A 21,278-nucleotide genomic window follows, 5' to 3' on the forward strand; every position below is an offset into this window, starting at 1 on the left:
TCAGCACCGTTTCGCTACGTTTACCGTTCTGCAAGTTAAATTACGAGAATTCGGAAGGGATCTCAAACAATTAAGAAAATACAAATTCTTGCATGGATTTAAAACATCAGTCTTGGAAAGGCTTTTAATCGCAATTTTTTTATTTTATTTCGAGGAGTGTTGAATAACAATGTTTTAAGAGTCTCATTTAAACCGCAACACTTCTTTTCAAAAATTGCGCCTACTTTTTCTTCTTAAAGTAGAACAAGGATATGTTTTGCAGTGAAATTATAAAAGAAAATTAAAAAGCGCAACGAAAGCAGCAGAAGAAATAAGCCTTTTCCCTGCAAGGGGAGTTGGAAGATGATCGCTTAAGCTGCCACTAGGGGTCGCTGCGATCGCTTGAAACAGTCGCAATGGCGATATCCGTATGTTTCTGCTTTTTGTAATATAATCCCACCGAAGCGGGATTCCAAAAATTGGATGAGGCTCATTAAATTGTTCCTCTCCACGGTAATCTTTAGTAAAAGGCGAAAGATTAGCACGATATTGAAGAGAAACCAGAGCATACAAACAGAGAGTTTTCCAAATTCTATATACACTTGTAAATAATTTTAATAGTGGTACTTTTTCTGCACATGGAATGGAGGTTTAGTTTCATCCTTAACCCTCTGAGCGTTTTCATTCTACGTCTGAAACCTCTAAAAAGGGAACTAAACTTGACTAGTATTCTCTCTCACAATCGTTTCGGTTTTCCTAAAGAAATGTACAGCAAGCGCGAGTACTTTTTTCTTTCCCCTCTTCTTCTTCACGGGTGGTCGACACACCCTGGGGTATGCGCAAATTACCGCTCATTCATGTCAGATCTTATAGCTTTCGTTTATGGCTAGAAAAGTCAGATGGTTTCTAGGAATAGTGTATGGGGATCCAGTTTTGTTGCTTTTTAACCCCGATAGTAGATAATATCGCTTTGTAAAAAGTTGTACAGAGCAAATATAAACAGAAGGGTTTTCTCTTAATTTTTGCTAGGTATTTTAAGCACAGAAACTGTCATCGGTCTCACTATATTATATATATATATATATATATATATATATAAAATAAGTAATTAATGAGGATTCAAATTCCATTCATATTCCTTTATTATTCTTTCAAATAAATCATTGTAATATTTTTTACTGAATAATCAATATTTGAATAGCATTTGTCTAAAATTAGGACTAATCACAAATAGTTATGTCAATCAGATGTGTATAAATAACAATATATAACCGATTTATCATTAAAATAGCATTATCTTCTATTATAATAAAATATGCAAATCAGCAAATTGATTGAGTAGCTTAAAAAATATACAAATCTAGAGCCATATGATTTGCTACTTATGTATTAATGACCCAGGCTCTAAAATATATCACATCAATTTTTTTAAAGTTCAATACTTTTTTTAATCATTTTTTTATTGAAATATAATGGCATATTCGCTTTTAAATGTTTCAAAATAATGAAAATTTCAATTAAAACCTCATCAAATATATCAGGGTAAATGCAGATTAAATGACCTTATTTAAAATTTATTTTTGAAATTATAGACTGTTCTATTGATTTTAAAATGTTTTAGAAATTTATTAAAATTATCAACTTTTTTTGCAATTTTTTTCCCACCTTTTTTCACTATTTTGTGTGCATATTCAAAGAAATTGCTATCTTCAAAAATATTCAAAGGAACAAACAAATGATTCTTTTAAAATATTATACAGGAGTATTTCATTCCTCGTAAATTTCGATACATTTATGATGTTCTTTAAAAAAATACAATGGACGTAATAATTTTCTAATTTTCGTACATTCTAAAAAAGAAAACACTATTTATTTATTGCTATTTCTGCTAGTTTTATCAAAAAAAAATTTTAATGACAAAAGTTTCAATTGTGCTTACATATTTTTATAAAATTTACCGTGGAAAAGTAATTGATGATTTAAATATGTAAAATTAAACTTGTAAAGCATATGTTGCATTAACGTATCTTTGCAACATTCCATTTTCTTTCTCTTTCTAATGATCGCTAGGAGTGAAGATAACAATCACCGAAAACATTTTTTTTAACAATAATTCATGACGATGGATTCAATAAAAGAATAAGCGTCTGGCTTTGGTAGGAACCGCAACAATTCCACAAATGAATTAAGAAATTTTATGTCTTAGAACTGTATTTGAAACAAAGTTTGGAAGTTTTAATTGCTTACTAGAAAAGTTTTTACTTTTGTTGATTACCTCCATAGACATAGTAAAAATATCAAACTATATAAGTAAATGGATTTAGTGAAGAAATAGTGATATTCGTATTTCAGTGAAATTGGGATGTATAAATTTTACAAATATTTGAGAGCATAGTTTGAAAACTCTCGAAAACCAGCGTAAGAGGTAACTGGTTCCTTATTTAGAAGTAATTACCGGTGTAAGCAATTACTTTCATTTATGAAAGTAGCCTTGTTGTATCCAGAATCATTGACATTAGCCTTGAATCGGTTTTGAAATACACAAAAATAAAGTTTTTTTCTGTTTTTTTTTTTAATTAGTAAAAAAAAGGTTTAGTAGTTGCTCGTAGGACGTAAACACTTCTTATTTTGATTATAACTTAATAAACCGTATTCTAAATTATATTACAACAATTAACATACCTGAAAATCATAAATAACATTTACATCTCCTGTTCTTTCCTCTAAATAAATCAATATTATGATGTTTGTTTTGAAATCTGTTTTATGATGATTTATGTCATGAGTGCTATGGTGATTTATGATATGATTATTCAGAGCAATTCAAAATAAATCTGAAGATCGCATTTAGTAAATAAACACATTCAAAATTAGAAGGAATATATTAATCGCATACCTTAGTTCATTAAGTATGAAGTTATCTTTTACCATAACTAAATAATCACTCTTTGTATTTCGTTATTGAAAAGAATAATTCACAGATTCTCGAAATTTGATACTTACAAAATATGCCCAGTCTTAGAACATCACGTCATATTATTATCAAAAGTTGATTTTAGTTTTTAATCATATTTTTTGTCGAAAATTAATAATAGTGTTTAAACGATTACATCTACTGACTTAATTTCACAAACTTATCAAATTAAATCTTGATAAAAAAAAGCCTTTATAAAGCAGTTACTTTCTAATTTGTAAGCTATTCCATTGATTTATGGATCCCCCCCCCTTTAAATCAGAAAGACCATCTCGCGATTAACCATCCGCGTGGCCCTAAGGCTCGTCTCACACTATACGGATTCAAATGCCACCCGTGTCGCTATGAGTTTGGGCCGCCGTTTTTCTACAGACCGAACATTTTACTCAACTCAACATTTTACTTACTGTACTTCTTGATAACTTCCAAAAGAACTAACCAAAAATTGAAATCTTTTTCACAGTTGTGTAGGATGTTGGATTTAATACAGGAAAACGCATTTTACTTTATAAAAACTTTATATGATTAAATAACAGACATTTCAATAAAAAAAAGTTGATATACTTTTTAAATATTTTCAATGTGTTGCTTATTGTTGTGTTGTTTCTATATCCTCACAATGAGGACAATTATGAACAGAATTCAACAGCAAAATCCATTAAAAAAAGTAATAGAATGAAAATATTTTAAAAAGGAAATACTTCACGTGACAACAAGAATAATAAACGCATTACTAAAATGCACAAATTCAGTAATTTTAATTTTTTTAAGAGGAAATACATATATAGAAACCAATACTAAAAAGGAGCCAAGCAAAAGGAACAAAAGTATAAATTCATGGCCGCAGTATAAGCTCATAGAGGAATCATCAAGAGAAATCCATTTCAACCTCAAAACTTTAACCCCAAATTCCTGTCGCTTTCTTTTGTCACTTTATAATATATATTATATAAAGAACAGAAAATTTTTAATATATAAATTATTAGAATAATTAAAATATTATGCAGTATCGAATATATACCGAATTATAATATTCATTTAACTAGTTTTAAGCATTACAATACATATCTGCTTCAGTAAAATATTTATAAACTTCAAGTATCACAGAACTGGTTTGCGTAAAATTTATTATACAAAGTTATTCGCATGTTTCGCAGAAATTCTGTATTCACGTTCCCCAGCGCGCAGAGAAACATGGTTACAAAAAAAATGTTTGAAACAAATTATACCCATCCACAACGCTTGATACTTTATTTTTATAATTTATCAAATATATCTCCAAGCGGTAGAAAAAATTAATAAACTTGATTGAATTGTTGATGAATCATGCAGCCAAATAGGGGAAAGAAAGAATTTATTTATTTCAAAATGAAAATACATTAAAAAAAAGGCGTTTTTTTCTTCTTTCGAAATTGAAAAATTATATAGAGCAGACGATCATTGATGATATATCTAATGGCCAATGGTTTTAATATGAAATATAAATTGACAGATTTGGTCGAATGACTGGGGCAAGTAGAATACCAAAAGGTTTTGGAAGTAATTCCGCCAAAGACGTATCAACTGAATATACTGAGAAGATATTATATATATATATATATATATATATATATATATATATATATATATATATGATAGGTGATCATTGATGATATATCAATAATCATTAGCCCTCATATAAAAAGAAAATTAATATATGATTGACAATATTATTTATATAATTGGTTTAAAAAATAAACAATTGTTTCTCAAATTTCAGTTTAATATAGCATACTGGATATGGCTTAATCCCTTTTTTCAACGCTTTAAAACCCTTTATTAACTTTTTTTTAACCTCCCCATTCAATAGCTTGGGTTAAAAAGGCTGAGCATTCACTAGGAATCATTCCAGTCAAAGAATTTGAGGAACAATTTCTTTCTTTATCGTAAATCAACATATAGCAACCTTTCTATAATTAATTGTAATTAATTTATATGTAATCTTATCTTCAAATATTAGATAAACTGACTGATGAGAAATCTGTATGTAAAAGTCATGTATGCATGTACATGATATCCCAAAACGGAAGCATCGAGATAAATTAAATGTATCATGCAATTTTATCAAAATGTAGATTTGTATTAATTTTTTTAAATGTATTCTGATAAAGGATTTATTACACATGAGTGTTTAAATAATTATTTGAAATCACACGCACACATACAAAATAGATAAATGAAGTTTGGTAAGTTGGTTTGATATCGTTATTGCGAATGTGTCAAATTTTTGCTCCAGTCTGAAAGGATAGGAAGACGCACCAAATTCATACTTGATTCTATTCAAAATGTGCTAAGAAATATGGATAGCGCTACACTGCATAAGCATATGAATAGGAAAAAGTAAGAATGCTGATGCTACCATTGATCTTTACCTTGATTCTAAACCTTGGATTGCTTTTAATAATAATAATAATAATAATAATTGTTTTCCTGTTTGGGCCCAACAACCTTTAAGGTCGATCCTGCATTAGTGTGCAGTTTATGAAATTTTCTTCCATAAGTAACACCAGCATCAGTAACAAAATCTGAATAAAGTAATGCAAAGTCATTTATTTGATAGGAGAAAATAGCAGGTTGTGATTTCAAGGCATAACTATGAATGCTAAGCTTTTGAATATTCAAAAATAATTTATTACCCATGCAACATTCAGGAATTTATCAGCACCATTTTGTATTAGAACATCCTTAAAAACGTATAGTTAAAACTCATTCTGTACTTCGCACAAGATTCACCAAAAGTTATCTCATTTATCCACTCAGATTTTATTCTATATTGAAGAATGCTCATTAACTTATCTACAAAAAAAAAAAAAAAAAAAAAAAAAAAAAAAACCCTGCTTTAAAGACCTGTAAAATAAGAACAGAATTTTTGAACTACCTATTTATTTTTTTAGAAGTGTTTTAGAGATCTATAATTTTATCTAAGAAATATATCTTCTTTGATAAACTGTTGAAAAAATATCTTCAGATAGTTTACAATGTTAAGACTTTTACAATGCGATTCGTTTCTTAATATTCCTAACAAAATAAATCAAACCCTGAATTAAATTTATTTTACTATTTGCTTTCATCTACATCAAGGTATATTAATACTAAATATTAATAATTTTCTGAATAGACATAATTCTTAAAAAAAATGTTTTTGTTTCTTTTATGAATTTGAATGAAATTATTCTATTCAGTTCTTTAAAAAAAAACTTTGAAAAGGAGTCGCATTATAAAAACGACACATTATTCCAAATTTTTACAAGATAAGAGAAACAATATAATAATATATTTTATTATATTCTGTGAAATTTTGACTGCTTAAAAACGCAAAATTCATTTGCATCTGTTTACTTCGTGAAAAATAATTTGAGGTATAGATTAGCATAAAAATATAAATTTGAATCATAATAACAGTTGAACTAAGAATGAAAAATATATTTAATATTTTATCTATATATTGATGGCAATTTTTCAAATATATCCCTTTCGAGTTGCTAGTACTTCAATGTGATGTTTAATCACAAGTAAGCATAAAACTGCATTAAGAAAAAAATAACTCAATGGAACTTTGAGGCAACGCTTAGATCAAAAAAATCCTATCCCGATCGATATCAAACAAAAACTATTGAAACAAAATGCAATTTAAATTTAAGTCCACGTAGAGCCATTATGGGAGACACAATTGCGGAAAAATTCCTGTTCCTCTTTTCTTGGGCGAGCCCCTCATTCCTCCATAACGCCGGCACCATCACAATGCACTATGCCTAAAGGAACCTTCGGGCTCTCAGATCCTGTGACATCCTTAAATGGCCGTAAAACTTCATTGTGTTGTCTCCCCTCCAATTCATCAAGATGTCGAAACTGGTAGGGGGAAAGAAATGCGTTAAAATACGTAGACACCATCTGCGGTGCAGTAACACCCCTACGTGATTTTCAGTGCAAAACGAATTTGCATAGTTCGTTACCCTACGTTAAAATGCGTGCAGTGCACTTTAAAGACATCTATGGGGCTACGTCGAAATACGTGTGGAACCCTTAGAGGGTTAAAATATTTTGGTCTAGAGAATCTCTTTGTGTTAAAAATAAAATTTTGTAAAGTCCTGTGGATATTTATCTTTTTGCGGAGTAGAGGGTTCATAATCAATGCACTAACAGATCAGTGAATTGTTTTTAAAGCTTCTCATTAAAATTATGTCTTAAAGTGGGGTGCAATGTAGCAGGCTTGCACCCTGGTTAACACTAAATCTGTTATGGCTTTGCCTCTTTCCTTGTTGGAAAGCTAGATATCTAATGGCCAAACTTCTGGACATTTATTAATAAACAAATAAATGTCTTAAAATTAAGAGCATCAAATGTCTGAATATTTACAAAGTGAAGTCTTACTTCACCTCAAATCGATTACCAAGAGATTCTAGTGCAATAAAAGCGAGCTACAGTCACATAAATAAGGCATTTAATTTCTTGTCGGAATCTATAAACTGTATCCATCAAGTATTAGTGCGATTTGCATAAACGAAAAGAATTTTCGTAAGTAGCTAATAGAAAAAAATTGAAATCCGACGATATGAAATACGTATTGAAAGCTTCTGATCTTGTTGTTAATATTGGGAACCACTCAGATCGAGTTCCTTCCATCTCCCAGCCGCAATGGCCAGAGAGTGCGATCATCAACGGCTGCTCGACACTCAGAAGAGCACCAAAGAGCCACTTTCACGCTCAGGAAGAAACCCCATCTCACATCATCGTGGTTGGGTTTTCTGCGAGGTTCGGTGAGTGAACCTCTAATCATACTATAGAAATGATCCTATGAAGTATGATCTTAGTTACAATCAGAAGAGAAAAAATTCTTATAGCAACCATCTCCTATTTTTAAAGTGGTAGCTAATTTGGTGTAAATGGATTTACAATGGTATTATTATTTCTTTTTCTTTTTGCTTTACAAAGTGTTGCAAATCAAAGAAATGGTTTTTTAAAAACTAAATCAAAAGTTTTTTTTTTTTTTTTTTTTTTTTTTTTCAATAGGAAAAGAGAATGTGCTATATAAATATTTATGCTTTAACATATTTCTATCATATGGAGTGAAGCCAAGATTTCTTAATCCCTTCATAGAGCCATCCGATGACTCATTAGAGTAGATGGCAGACTTGCGCATTCTAATTTAAATTTTAATCAGTAACATCCAATTGTTCTGCCAGGGGGAAATAAATTAGTTACACTTATTTTTCAGTATTATCGAAAACGAAACTGTCATGTAGGCCCTCAAACCCTTCTAAATACTGTTCGTTTAAAATATTGGCCAATTGGTGGCAGAAATGCTGCGCGCAAAGTCGTTCACGAATGTGTTAAATGCTTCCGAAACAAGCTCGTTATCGCGAATCAAATTATGGGAGACCTTCCAGCAGATAGAGTTACACCTAGTTCAGCATTTTTAAATGTAAGGATAGATTTATGCGAGCCGTTCGAAATTAAATTTAAGGAGCAAAGAAAAGGTACTCTTCAGAAAATATATGTTGCTTTATTTGTATGTATCGCAACCAAAGCTGGACACATAGAGTTTGTCCCGGATTTAACTATGAAGCTCTAATCGCAACGCTATTAAGAATTTTTTCGCGGCGTGGCAAAAGCTCCACAATTTTTAGCGATAATGCTACTAACTTTGTAGGTGCTTCTGCAGAGATTGAATGCATATACAAATTAATGATAGGTAGCGAAGACGTTTCGAATATGCTTTCCTCCGAAGGTATCAGATGGAAATTTTTGCCCCCTAGGACTCCCAATTTCGGCGGTCTTTGGGAGGCTGGCGTGAAGGCTTTTTAATATCATTTTAGGAGAATGGTAGGTCCTGCAAGACTAACGCTCGAAGAGTTTTTAACAGTAATTACTCAGATTGAGGGCATCCTCAATTTGCGACCCCTCTCTCCTCTATCAACTGATTCTGACAAAATGCAAGTATTAGCTACAGGCTATTTCCTCGCAGGAAAACATATCAATTCTGTCACAGAACCTAACTTCATCGACAAAAAAGACAGTCTTCTCAATCGATGGCAACGAATTCAAAAGTTAGTGCAAACTGTTTGGAGACATTGGCAAAACAGTTATATGAGCCATTTACAACAGCGCTCAAAGTGGCTGCTTAAAAAACAAAATTTAACTCCTGGCATGCTACGTTCTAATAAAGGACATTCAACTTCCAACTTACCAATGGCCTTTAGGTCGAATCATTAAAGTAATTTCAGGCTCAGATGGTGATGTCAGAGTAGCAGATATACGCACTGCAAAAGGAAATTTTAGAAGACCTACTTCTAAAATTTGCATTTTACCTATTGTAGATAATTTTCATTTGAATTGAAACGTTCATTTGTATTTGTTTAATTACGCTAATTGTATTTATTATGCAAATTATTATTATGTTATTTGTTTGTTTTTTACTCTTATGTGTCAAAATTAGTGATGTAACTTTATATACAATTTTTTTTTATATTGAAACATATGCATATTTCAACGCCAGGCGGGTTGTTCCGTACTTGTAAAATCACGCCTTTAGCGCACTTTGTAACTACGCCAACCTGGCAACCATGTAATATCTCAGAACAGTTCTAAAATTGTCTCGTTAAGCACGCATAAAATTAAACGCATTTTTACAATCCGCTTATGCTTTTCATTCACCAACGCAATTTCGTACAATATGCTAATAGCCAAAGTATAAAATGCTTTATTTATTTTTTTGCGCCCTTTCATTATAAACTAAGAGAAATCGTAAGCAATAAAAATTGAACAATTAAGAAAATGTAAAATTTTGCATGCATTCAAATCAGCACAAAGGTTTGTAATCAATAATTTTTCTAATAGAAGTCTTACAGTAAGCTTAGCATGCTGATAACCACAATTTCAAATAAGTTCATATTTCAGCACCGTTTCGCTACGTTTACCGTTCTGCAAGTTAAATTACGAGAATTCGGAAGGGATCTCAAACAATTAAGAAAATACAAATTCTTGAATGGATTTAAAACATCAGTCTTGGAAAGGCTTTTAATCGCAATTTTTTTATTTTATTTCGAGGAGTGTTGAATAACAATGTTTTAAGAGTCTCATTTAAACCGCAACACTTCTTTTCAAAAATTGCGCCTACTTTTTCTTCTTAAAGTAGAACAAGGATATGTTTTGCAGTGAAATTATAAAAGAAAATTAAAAAGCGCAACGAAAGCAGCAGAAGAAATAAGCCTTTTCCCTGCAAGGGGAGTTGGAAGATGATCGCTTAAGCTGCCACTAGGGGTCGCTGCGATCGCTTGAAACAGTCGCAATGGCGATATCCGTATGTTTCTGCTTTTTGTAATATAATCCCACCGAAGCGGGATTCCAAAAATTGGATGAGGCTCATTAAATTGTTCCTCTCCACGGTAATCTTTAGTAAAAGGCGAAAGATTAGCACGATATTGAAGAGAAACCAGAGCATACAAACAGAGAGTTTTCCAAATTCTATATACACTTGTAAATAATTTTAATAGTGGTACTTTTTCTGCACATGGAATGGAGGTTTAGTTTCATCCTTAAAATATTTTGGTCTAGAGAATCTCTTTGTGTTAAAAATAAAATTTTGTAAAGTCCTGTGGATATTTATCTTTTTGCGGAGTAGAGGGTTCATAATCAATGCACTAACAGATCAGTGAATTGTTTTTAAAGCTTCTCATTAAAATTATGTCTTAAAGTGGGGTGCAATGTAGCAGGCTTGCACCCTGGTTAACACTAAATCTGTTATGGCTTTGCCTCTTTCCTTGTTGGAAAGCTAGATATCTAATGGCGTCATGGCCAAACTTCTGGACATTTATTAATAAACAAATAAATGTCTTAAAATTAAGAGCATCAAATGTCTGAATATTTACAAAGTGAAGTCTTACTTCACCTCAAATCGATTACCAAGAGATTCTAGTGCAATAAAAGCGAGCTACAGTCACATAAATAAGGCATTTAATTTCTTGTCGGAATCTATAAACTGTATCCATCAAGTATTAGTGCGATTTGCATAAACGAAAAGAATTTTCGTAAGTAGCTAATAGAAAAAAATTGAAATCCGACGATATGAAATACGTATTGAAAGCTTCTGATCTTTTTGTTAATATTGGGAACCACTCAGATCGAGTTCCTTCCATCTCCCAGCCGCAATGGCCAGAGAGTGCGATCATCAACGGCTGCTCGACACTCCGAAGAGCACCAAAGAGCCACTTTCACGCTCAGGAAGAAACCCCATCTCACATCATCGTGGTTGGGTTTTCTGCGAGGCTCGGTGAGTGAACCTCTAATCATACTATAGAAATGATCCTATGAAGTATGATCTTAGTTACAATCAGAAGAGAAAAAATTCTTATAGCAACCATCTCCTATTTTTAAAGTGGTAGCTAATTTGGTGTAAATGGATTTACAATGGTATTATTATTTCTTTTTCTTTTTGCTTTACAAAGTGTTGCAAATCAAAGAAATGGTTTTTTAAAAACTAAATCAAAAGTTTTTTTTTTTTTTTTTTCAATAGGAAAAGAGAATGTGCTATATAAATATTTATGCTTTAACATATTTCTATCATATGGAGTGAAGCCAAGATTTCTTAATCCCTTCATAGAGCCATCCGATGACTCATTAGAGTAGATGGCAGACTTGCGCATTCTAATTTAAATTTTAATCAGTAACATCCAATTGTTCTGCCAGGGGGAAATAAATTAGTTACACTTATTTTTCAGTATTATCGAAAACGAAACTGTCATGTAGGCCCTCAAACCCTTCTAAATACTGTTCGTTTAAAATATTGGCCAATTGGTGGCAGAAATGCTGCGCGCAAAGTCGTTCACGAATGTGTTAAATGCTTCCGAAACAAGCTCGTTATCGCGAATCAAATTATGGGAGACCTTCCAGCAGATAGAGTTACACCTAGTTCAGCATTTTTAAATGTAAGGATAGATTTATGCGAGCCGTTCGAAATTAAATTTAAGGAGCAAAGAAAAGGTACTCTTCAGAAAATATATGTTGCTTTATTTGTATGTATCGCAACCAAAGCTGGACACATAGAGTTTGTCCCGGATTTAACTATGAAGCTCTAATCGCAACGCTATTAAGAATTTTTTCGCGGCGTGGCAAAAGCTCCACAATTTTTAGCGATAATGCTACTAACTTTGTAGGTGCTTCTGCAGAGATTGAATGCATATACAAATTAATGATAGGTAGCGAAGACGTTTCGAATATGCTTTCCTCCGAAGGTATCAGATGGAAATTTTTGCCCCCTAGGACTCCCAATTTCGGCGGTCTTTGGGAGGCTGGCGTGAAGGCTTTTTAATATCATTTTAGGAGAATGGTAGGTCCTGCAAGACTAACGCTCGAAGAGTTTTTAACAGTAATTACTCAGATTGAGGGCATCCTCAATTTGCGACCCCTCTCTCCTCTATCAACTGATTCTGACAAAATGCAAGTATTAGCTCCAGGCTATTTCCTCGCAGGAAAACATATCAATTCTGTCACAGAACCTAACTTCATCGACAAAAAAGACAGTCTTCTCAATCGATGGCAACGAATTCAAAAGTTAGTGCAAACTGTTTGGAGACATTGGCAAAACAGTTATATGAGCCATTTACAACAGCGCTCAAAGTGGCTGCTTAAAAAACAAAATTTAACTCCTGGCATGCTACGTTCTAATAAAGGACATTCAACTTCCAACTTACCAATGGCCTTTAGGTCGAATCATTAAAGTAATTTCAGGCTCAGATGGTGATGTCAGAGTAGCAGATATACGCACTGCAAAAGGAAATTTTAGAAGACCTACTTCTAAAATTTGCATTTTACCTATTGTAGATAATTTTCATTTGAATTGAAACGTTCATTTGTATTTGTTTAATTACGCTAATTGTATTTATTATGCAAATTATTATTATGTTATTTGTTTGTTTTTTACTCTTATGTGTCAAAATTAGTGATGTAACTTTATATACAATTTTTTTTTATATTGAAACATATGCATATTTCAACGCCAGGCGGGTTGTTCCGTACTTGTAAAATCACGCCTTTAGCGCACTTTGTAACTACGCCAACCTGGCAACCATGTAATATCTCAGAACAGTTCTAAAATTGTCTCGTTAAGCACGCATAAAATTAAACGCATTTTTACAGTCCGCTTATGCTTTTCATTCACCAACGCAATTTCGTACAATATGCTAATAGCCAAAGTATAAAATGCTTTATTTATTTTTTTGCGCCCTTTCATTATAAACTAAGAGAAATCGTAAGCAATAAAAATCGAACAATTAAGAAAATGTAAAATTTTGCATGCATTCAAATCAGCACAAAGGTTTGTAATCAATAATTTTTCTAATAGAAGTCTTACAGTAAGCTTAGCATGCTGATAACCACAATTTCAAATAAGTTCATATTTCAGCACCGTTTCGCTACGTTTACCGTTCTGCAAGTTAAATTACGAGAATTCGGAAGGGATCTCAAACAATTAAGAAAATACAAATTCTTGAATGGATTTAAAACATCAGTCTTGGAAAGGCTTTTAATCGCAATTTTTTTATTTTATTTCGAGGAGTGTTGAATAACAATGTTTTAAGAGTCTCATTTAAACCGCAACACTTCTTTTCAAAAATTGCGCCTACTTTTTCTTCTTAAAGTAGAACAAGGATATGTTTTGCAGTGAAATTATAAAAGAAAATTAAAAAGCGCAACGAAAGCAGCAGAAGAAATAAGCCTTTTCCCTGCAAGGGGAGTTGGAAGATGATCGCTTAAGCTGCCACTAGGGGTCGCTGCGATCGCTTGAAACAGTCGCAATGGCGATATCCGTATGTTTCTGCTTTTTGTAATATAATCCCACCGAAGCGGGATTCCAAAAATTGGATGAGGCTCATTAAATTGTTCCTCTCCACGGTAATCTTTAGTAAAAGGCGAAAGATTAGCACGATATTGAAGAGAAACCAGAGCATACAAACAGAGAGTTTTCCAAATTCTATATACACTTGTAAATAATTTTAATAGTGGTACTTTTTCTGCACATGGAATGGAGGTTTAGTTTCATCCTTAAAATATTTTGGTCTAGAGAATCTCTTTGTGTTAAAAATAAAATTTTGTAAAGTCCTGTGGATATTTATCTTTTTGCGGAGTAGAGGGTTCATAATCAATGCACTAACAGATCAGTGAATTGTTTTTAAAGCTTCTCATTAAAATTATGTCTTAAAGTGGGGTGCAATGTAGCAGGCTTGCACCCTGGTTAACACTAAATCTGTTATGGCTTTGCCTCTTTCCTTGTTGGAAAGCTAGATATCTAATGGCGTCATGGCCAAACTTCTGGACATTTATTAATAAACAAATAAATGTCTTAAAATTAAGAGCATCAAATGTCTGAATATTTACAAAGTGAAGTCTTACTTCACCTCAAATCGATTACCAAGAGATTCTAGTGCAATAAAAGCGAGCTACAGTCACATAAATAAGGCATTTAATTTCTTGTCGGAATCTATAAACTGTATCCATCAAGTATTAGTGCGATTTGCATAAACGAAAAGAATTTTCGTAAGTAGCTAATAGAAAAAAATTGAAATCCGACGATATGAAATACGTATTGAAAGCTTCTGATCTTTTTGTTAATATTGGGAACCACTCAGATCGAGTTCCTTCCATCTCCCAGCCGCAATGGCCAGAGAGTGCGATCATCAACGGCTGCTCGACACTCCGAAGAGCACCAAAGAGCCACTTTCACGCTCAGGAAGAAACCCCATCTCACATCATCGTGGTTGGGTTTTCTGCGAGGTTCGGTGAGTGAACCTCTAATCATACTATAGAAATGATCCTATGAAGTATGATCTTAGTTACAATCAGAAGAGAAAAAATTCTTATGGCAACCATCTCCTATTTTTAAAGTGGTAGCTAATTTGGTGTAAATGGATTTACAATGGTATTATTATTTCTTTTTCTTTTTGCTTTACAAAGTGTTGCAAATCAAAGAAATGGTTTTTTAAAAACTAAATCACAAGTTTTTTTGTTTTTTTTTTTTCAATAGGAAAAGAGAATGTGCTATATAAATATTTATGCTTTAACATATTTCTATCATATGGAGTGAAGCCAAGATTTCTTAATCCCTTCATAGAGCCATCCGATGACTCATTAGAGTAGATGGCAGACTTGCGCATTCTAATTTAAATTTTAATCAGTAACATCCAATTGTTCTGCCAGGGGGAAATAAATTAGTTACACTTATTTTTCAGTATTATCGAAAACGAAACTGTCATGTAGGCCCTCAAACCCTTCTAAATACTGTTCGTTTAAAATATTGGCCAATTGGTGGCAGAAATGCTGCGCGCAAAGTCGTTCACGAATGTGTTAAATGCTTCCGAAACAAGCTCGTTATCGCGAATCAAATTATGGGAGACCTTCCAGCAGATAGAGTTACACCTAGTTCAGCATTTTTAAATGTAAGGATAGATTTATGCGAGCCGTTCGAAATTAAATTTAAGGAGCAAAGAAAAGGTACTCTTCAGAAAATATATGTTGCTTTATTTGTATGTATCGCAACCAAAGCTGGACACATAGAGTTTGTCCCGGATTTAACTATGAAGCTCTAATCGCAACGCTATTAAGAATTTTTTCGCGGCGTGGCAAAAGCTCCACAATTTTTAGCGATAATGCTACTAACTTTGTAGGTGCTTCTGCAGAGATTGAATGCATATACAAATTAATGATAGGTAGCGAAGACGTTTCGAATATGCTTTCCTCCGAAGGTATCAGATGGAAATTTTTGCCCCCTAGGACTCCCAATTTCGGCGGTCTTTGGGAGGCTGGCGTGAAGGCTTTTTAATATCATTTTAGGAGAATGGTAGGTCCTGCAAGACTAACGCTCGAAGAGTTTTTAACAGTAATTACTCAGATTGAGGGCATCCTCAATTTGCGACCCCTCTCTCCTCTATCAACTGATTCTGACAAAATGCAAGTATTAGCTCCAGGCTATTTCCTCGCAGGAAAACATATCAATTCTGTCACAGAACCTAACTTCATCGACAAAAAAGACAGTCTTCTCAATCGATGGCAACGAATTCAAAAGTTAGTGCAAACTGTTTGGAGACATTGGCAAAACAGTTATATGAGCCATTTACAACAGCGCTCAAAGTGGCTGCTTAAAAAACAAAATTTAACTCCTGGCATGCTACGTTCTAATAAAGGACATTCAACTTCCAACTTACCAATGGCCTTTAGGTCGAATCATTAAAGTAATTTCAGGCTCAGATGGTGATGTCAGAGTAGCAGATATACGCACTGCAAAAGGAAATTTTAGAAGACCTACTTCTAAAATTTGCATTTTACCTATTGTAGATAATTTTCATTTGAATTGAAACGTTCATTTGTATTTGTTTAATTACGCTAATTGTATTTATTATGCAAATTATTATTATGTTATTTGTTTGTTTTTTACTCTTATGTGTCAAAATTAGTGATGTAACTTTATATACAATTTTTTTTTATATTGAAACATATGCATATTTCAACGCCAGGCGGGTTGTTCCGTACTTGTAAAATCACGCCTTTAGCGCACTTTGTAACTACGCCAACCTGGCAACCATGTAATATCTCAGAACAGTTCTAAAATTGTCTCGTTAAGCACGCATAAAATTAAACGCATTTTTACAGTCCGCTTATGCTTTTCATTCACCAACGCAATTTCGTACAATATGCTAATAGCCAAAGTATAAAATGCTTTATTTATTTTTTTGCGCCCTTTCATTATAAACTAAGAGAAATCGTAAGCAATAAAAATCGAACAATTAAGAAAATGTAAAATTTTGCATGCATTCAAATCAGCACAAAGGTTTGTAATCAATAATTTTTCTAATAGAAGTCTTACAGTAAGCTTAGCATGCTGATAACCACAATTTCAAATAAGTTCATATTTCAGCACCGTTTCGCTACGTTTACCGTTCTGCAAGTTAAATTACGAGAATTCGGAAGGGATCTCAAACAATTAAGAAAATACAAATTCTTGAATGGATTTAAAACATCAGTCTTGGAAAGGCTTTTAATCGCAATTTTTTTATTTTATTTCGAGGAGTGTTGAATAACAATGTTTTAAGAGTCTCATTTAAACCGCAACACTTCTTTTCAAAAATTGCGCCTACTTTTTCTTCTTAAAGTAGAACAAGGATATGTTTTGCAGTGAAATTATAAAAGAAAATTAAAAAGCGCAACGAAAGCAGCAGAAGAAATAAGCCTTTTCCCTGCAAGGGGAGTTGGAAGATGATCGCTTAAGCTGCCACTAGGGGTCGCTGCGATCGCTTGAAACAGTCGCAATGGCGATATCCGTATGTTTCTGCTTTTTGTAATATAATCCCACCGAAGCGGGATTCCAAAAATTGGATGAGGCTCATTAAATTGTTCCTCTCCACGGTAATCTTTAGTAAAAGGCGAAAGATTAGCACGATATTGAAGAGAAACCAGAGCATACAAACAGAGAGTTTTCCAAATTCTATATACACTTGTAAATAATTTTAATAGTGGTACTTTTTCTGCACATGGAATGGAGGTTTAGTTTCATCCTTAAAATATTTTGGTCTAGAGAATCTCTTTGTGTTAAAAATAAAATTTTGTAAAGTCCTGTGGATATTTATCTTTTTGCGGAGTAGAGGGTTCATAATCAATGCACTAACAGATCAGTGAATTGTTTTTAAAGCTTCTCATTAAAATTATGTCTTAAAGTGGGGTGCAATGTAGCAGGCGTGCACCCTGGTTAACACTAAATCTGTTATGGCTTTGCCTCTTTCCTTGTTGGAAAGCTAGATATCTAATGGCGTCATGGCCAAACTTCTGGACATTTATTAATAAACAAATAAATGTCTTAAAATTAAGAGCATCAAATGTCTGAATATTTACAAAGTGAAGTCTTACTTCACCTCAAATCGATTACCAAGAGATTCTAGTGCAATAAAAGCGAGCTACAGTCACATAAATAAGGCATTTAATTTCTTGTCGGAATCTATAAACTGTATCCATCAAGTATTAGTGCGATTTGCATAAACGAAAAGAATTTTCGTAAGTAGCTAATAGAAAAAAATTGAAATCCGACGATATGAAATACGTATTGAAAGCTTCTGATCTTTTTGTTAATATTGGGAACCACTCAGATCGAGTTCCTTCCATCTCCCAGCCGCAATGGCCAGAGAGTGCGATCATCAACGGCTGCTCGACACTCCGAAGAGCACCAAAGAGCCACTTTCACGCTCAGGAAGAAACCCCATCTCACATCATCGTGGTTGGGTTTTCTGCGAGGTTCGGTGAGTGAACCTCTAATCATACTATAGAAATGATCCTATGAAGTATGATCTTAGTTACAATCAGAAGAGAAAAAATTCTTATGGCAACCATCTCCTATTTTTAAAGTGGTAGCTAATTTGGTGTAAATGGATTTACAATGGTATTATTATTTCTTTTTCTTTTTGCTTTACAAAGTGTTGCAAATCAAAGAAATGGTTTTTTAAAAACTAAATCACAAGTTTTTTTGTTTTTTTTTTTCAATAGGAAAAGAGAATGTGCTATATAAATATTTATGCTTTAACATATTTCTATCATATGGAGTGAAGCCAAGATTTCTTAATCCCTTCATAGAGCCATCCGATGACTCATTAGAGTAGATGGCAGACTTGCGCATTCTAATTTAAATTTTAATCAGTAACATCCAATTGTTCTGCCAGGGGGAAATAAATTAGTTACACTTATTTTTCAGTATTATCGAAAACGAAACTGTCATGTAGGCCCTCAAACCCTTCTAAATACTGTTCGTTTAAAATATTGGCCAATTGGTGGCAGAAATGCTGCGCGCAAAGTCGTTCACGAATGTGTTAAATGCTTCCGAAACAAGCTCGTTATCGCGAATCAAATTATGGGAGACCTTCCAGCAGATAGAGTTACACCTAGTTCAGCATTTTTAAATGTAAGGATAGATTTATGCGAGCCGTTCGAAATTAAATTTAAGGAGCAAAGAAAAGGTACTCTTCAGAAAATATATGTTGCTTTATTTGTATGTATCGCAACCAAAGCTGGACACATAGAGTTTGTCCCGGATTTAACTATGAAGCTCTAATCGCAACGCTATTAAGAATTTTTTCGCGGCGTGGCAAAAGCTCCACAATTTTTAGCGATAATGCTACTAACTTTGTAGGTGCTTCTGCAGAGATTGAATGCATATACAAATTAATGATAGGTAGTGAAGACGTTTCGAATATGCTTTCCTCCGAAGGTATCAGATGGAAATTTTTGCCCCCTAGGACTCCCAATTTCGGCGATCTTTGGGAGGCTGGCGTGAAGGCTTTTTAATATCATTTTAGGAGAATGGTAGGTCCTGCAAGACTAACGCTCGATGAGTTTTTAACAGTAATTACTCAGATTGAGGGCATCCTCAATTTGCGACCCCTCTCTCCTCTATCAACTGATTCTGACAAAATGCAAGTATTAGCTCCAGGCTATTTCCTCGCAGGAAAACATATCAATTCTATCCCAGAACCTAACTTCATCGACAAAAAAGACAGTCTTCTCAATCGATGGCAACGAATTCAAAAGTTAGTGCAAACTGTTTGGAGACATTGGCAAAACAGTTATATGAGCCATTTACAACAGCGCTCAAAGTGGCTGCTTAAAAAACAAAATTTAACTCCTGGCATGCTACGTTCTAATAAAGGACATTCAACTTCCAACTTACCAATGGCCTTTAGGTCGAATCATTAAAGTAATTTCAGGCTCAGATGGTGATGTCAGAGTAGCAGATATACGCACTGCAAAAGGAAATTTTAGAAGACCTACTTCTAAAATTTGCATTTTACCTATTGTAGATAATTTTCATTTGAATTGAAACGTTCATTTGTATTTGTTTAATTACGCTAATTGTATTTATTATGCAAATTATTATTATGTTATTTGTTTGTTTTTTACTCTTATGTGTCAAAATTAGTGATGTAACTTTATATACAATTTTTTTTTATATTGAAACATATGCATATTTCAACGCCAGGCGGGTTGTTCCGTACTTGTAAAATCACGCCTTTAGCGCACTTTGTAACTACGCCAACCTGGCAACCATGTAATATCTCAGAACAGTTCTAAAATTGTCTCGTTAAGCACGCATAAAATTAAACGCATTTTTACAGTCCGCTTATGCTTTTCATTCACCAACGCAATTTCGTACAATATGCTAATAGCCAAAGTATAAAATGCTTTATTTATTTTTTTGCGCCCTTTCATTATAAACTAAGAGAAATCGTAAGCAATAGAAATTGAACAATTAAGAAAATGTAAAATTTTGCATGCATTCAAATCAGCACAAAGGTTTGTAATCAATAATTTTTCTAATAGAAGTCTTACAGTAAGCTTAGCATGCTGATAACCACAATTTCAAATAAGTTCATATTTCAGCACCGTTTCGCTACGTTTACCGTTCTGCAAGTTAAATTACGAGAATTCGGAAGGGATCTCAAACAATTAAGAAAATACAAATTCTTGCATGGATTTAAAACATCAGTCTTGGAAAGGCTTTTAATCGCAATTTTTTTATTTTATTTCGAGGAGTGTTGAATAACAATGTTTTAAGAGTCTCATTTAAACCGCAACACTTCTTTTCAAAAATTGCGCCTACTTTTTCTTCTTAAAGTAGAACAAGGATATGTTTTGCAGTGAAATTATAAAAGATAATTAAAAAGCGCAACGAAAGCAGCAGAAGAAATAAGCCTTTTCCCTGCAAGGGGAGTTGGAAGATGATCGCTTAAGCTGCCACTAGGGGTCGCTGCGATCGCTTGAAACAGTCGCAACGGCGATATCCGTATGTTTCTGCTTTTTGTAATATAATCCCACCGAAGCGGGATTCCAAAAATTGGATGAGGCTCATTAAATTGTTCCTCTCCACGGTAATCTTTAGTAAAAGGCGAAAGATTAGCACGATATTGAAGAGAAACCAGAGCATACAAACAGAGAGTTTTCCAAATTCTATATACACTTGTAAATAATTTTAATAGTGGTACTTTTTCTGCACATGGAATGGAGGTTTAGTTTCATCCTTAAAATATTTTGGTCTAGAGAATCTCTTTGTGTTAAAAATAAAATTTTGTAAAGTCCTGTGGATATTTATCTTTTTGCGGAGTAGAGGGTTCATAATCAATGCACTAACAGATCAGTGAATTGTTTTTAAAGCTTCTCATTAAAATTGTGTCTTAAAGTGGGGTGCAATGTAGCAGGCTTGCACCCTGGTTAACACTAAATCTGTTATGGCTTTGCCTCTTTCCTTGTTGGAAAGCTAGAT

The 21,278-nt window shown here is 33.2% G+C and overlaps 9 non-coding genes across 9 annotated transcripts; all 9 read right to left on the reverse strand.

Moving 5' to 3' along the window:
- Positions 1 to 432: 432 nt before the first annotated feature.
- LOC129957881 (U5 spliceosomal RNA) lies at positions 433 to 548 on the reverse strand. The gene has a single exon (XR_008782981.1). It is a non-coding gene; the product is annotated as a U5 spliceosomal RNA (small nuclear RNA).
- Positions 549 to 7,590: 7,042 nt separating this feature from the next.
- Positions 7,591 to 7,801, reverse strand: LOC129957811 (small nucleolar RNA U3). Its single transcript, XR_008782914.1, has one exon. It is a non-coding gene; the product is annotated as a small nucleolar RNA U3 (small nucleolar RNA).
- A 2,516-nt stretch (positions 7,802 to 10,317) lies between these two features.
- Positions 10,318 to 10,433, reverse strand: LOC129957882 (U5 spliceosomal RNA). Its single transcript, XR_008782982.1, has one exon. It is a non-coding gene; the product is annotated as a U5 spliceosomal RNA (small nuclear RNA).
- A 669-nt stretch (positions 10,434 to 11,102) lies between these two features.
- LOC129957837 (small nucleolar RNA U3) lies at positions 11,103 to 11,313 on the reverse strand. The gene has a single exon (XR_008782939.1). It is a non-coding gene; the product is annotated as a small nucleolar RNA U3 (small nucleolar RNA).
- A 2,506-nt stretch (positions 11,314 to 13,819) lies between these two features.
- On the reverse strand, positions 13,820 to 13,935 carry LOC129957883 (U5 spliceosomal RNA). The gene has a single exon (XR_008782983.1). It is a non-coding gene; the product is annotated as a U5 spliceosomal RNA (small nuclear RNA).
- Positions 13,936 to 14,604: 669 nt separating this feature from the next.
- On the reverse strand, positions 14,605 to 14,815 carry LOC129957823 (small nucleolar RNA U3). Its single transcript, XR_008782925.1, has one exon. It is a non-coding gene; the product is annotated as a small nucleolar RNA U3 (small nucleolar RNA).
- Positions 14,816 to 17,323: 2,508 nt separating this feature from the next.
- On the reverse strand, positions 17,324 to 17,439 carry LOC129957884 (U5 spliceosomal RNA). The gene has a single exon (XR_008782984.1). It is a non-coding gene; the product is annotated as a U5 spliceosomal RNA (small nuclear RNA).
- Positions 17,440 to 18,108: 669 nt separating this feature from the next.
- On the reverse strand, positions 18,109 to 18,319 carry LOC129957825 (small nucleolar RNA U3). Its single transcript, XR_008782927.1, has one exon. It is a non-coding gene; the product is annotated as a small nucleolar RNA U3 (small nucleolar RNA).
- A 2,507-nt stretch (positions 18,320 to 20,826) lies between these two features.
- Positions 20,827 to 20,942, reverse strand: LOC129957885 (U5 spliceosomal RNA). Its single transcript, XR_008782985.1, has one exon. It is a non-coding gene; the product is annotated as a U5 spliceosomal RNA (small nuclear RNA).
- Positions 20,943 to 21,278: the final 336 nt, after the last annotated feature.

The sequence above is a fragment of the Argiope bruennichi genome, chromosome 11, assembly GCF_947563725.1.
Source record: "Argiope bruennichi chromosome 11, qqArgBrue1.1, whole genome shotgun sequence".
Lineage (NCBI taxonomy): Eukaryota > Metazoa > Arthropoda > Arachnida > Araneae > Araneidae > Argiope > Argiope bruennichi.